The sequence below is a fragment of the Cupressus sempervirens genome, chromosome 5 (assembly GCF_028749045.1).
Source record: "Cupressus sempervirens isolate cs-2001-9-10 chromosome 5, ASM2874904v1, whole genome shotgun sequence".
In the NCBI taxonomy this organism is placed as follows: domain Eukaryota; kingdom Viridiplantae; phylum Streptophyta; class Pinopsida; order Cupressales; family Cupressaceae; genus Cupressus; species Cupressus sempervirens.
Window position 1 is genome coordinate 817,742,990 of NC_143122.1, and position 1,573 is coordinate 817,744,562.

Consider the following 1,573-nt stretch of genomic DNA (forward strand, 5'->3'; position numbering starts at 1 on the left):
TCTTTTTGAGCTTTGCCTAGTCCTTCTGCTTGGTCCACCAGTCATCTGGGAAGGCATAGGGAAATAATTTCCTCATTGCTCCTCCTACCAATGCTAACTGTTGCTACAAATAGGATGATAGTAATCATGTCCATCTGTTGGTCACTATCCTTGACTAGTTGCCTCATCTCAGCTTCATAGGCTATCATTTTCTTAGGAGTGTTCCCAATTTTTCCCTCTAGCTTAATTCTTTTGGTTTTTTAATTATCCATATTCTTCTACAACTCTTCAACACTTTTATTTAGGGCCAAATTTTCATTATAGAGCTAAGTATCAACCTACAGAGTCACGTCTGCCTTCAATTTGGCTTTGTTAAGAAACATTAGCCTTACACTAATATTCTTCTCCCCAATCACCTCATCAACACAGTTCAACTTGATATGATCAATATCAATGTGGGCCTCTTAGGTAGAAAACCAAAGATTCTAATTGACATTGTTGAAAATATTTTGAAGCCAATGTAATTCTATGAAGACTAGCAGAGTAGCAAAAAAAGATTATGGTCATACGGACAATGTTTTGATGATCAAGTGACACAAAGTTAAGGATATGTTCCACACTATGTCTTGATGTTGGTGTTAACTCTACATAACTTAAGTTGAAGAGATATAGAATTTATAAGTGAATTACAAAGAGCAATGTAGAAATAGTGTACCTGAGAAGCAGTTTCAAAAGATTGCATTATATCTTCTAATAGAGATATAATCTAGATATATGAAGTTGTACAGTAATAGAGGATAGTTTGATGGTGATGTCAGTGAGTGCACAAGTCATGAAGTCACATGTGTGAGAATTTGTATTTAATGTGAGCTGACAATGCTATTGTAATTGTGAAATATTTAATTATGTTATTGTGGTCCTATTACAATTAATTGGGAAAGCCTCAAGGCCGGATCAAGTAATTTTTTTGAGGATGTAGTGTAAAGGAAAGTATTTTCCTTCATTTTAATGTGTGTAGAGTGTGAAGTGTTCAAGGAAGTACGAACAAGAGAAGAGTATTTGGTAAATGCAATTAAGAAATTCAAGGGATTATTGGATGTGAAGTTTGTGATATGGTATCAAGATAAGAAGGAGAAGAAGCCTGCTTGAAAGGAAAGAGAAAGAGGAAGGAGTAGTACAATTCAATTCTATTATTCTACAAGGAATAATATAGAGATCATTTGGACAATGGGTTCATTGGTCTTTCCCCTAAATTTGTTTGGATAGTGGGTCCATCTACTTTCTACAACTCCTAATAGGGTTGGGACAACTCCTAACAAGGTTGGAGTCTACTAACAAGGATTCACAGTCTCCTAATAGGGACTAACTAAATGTATTTCATAGACTCCTAATAGGGTCTATCCTCTAACAAGGAATATTTATATTAGTACATCACCTGTGGGTACCATCCCCACTAGGGTTTTCCCTCTGATCAAGAGTTTCCCTAGTTAACATATATGCTATTACTGTGCATGAGTATGTTGTTGTAGTTTCTGATTCTATTGCTCATATGGTTCAGAATTATTAAGGTTGATAATTGTGATAATAGTTGGAT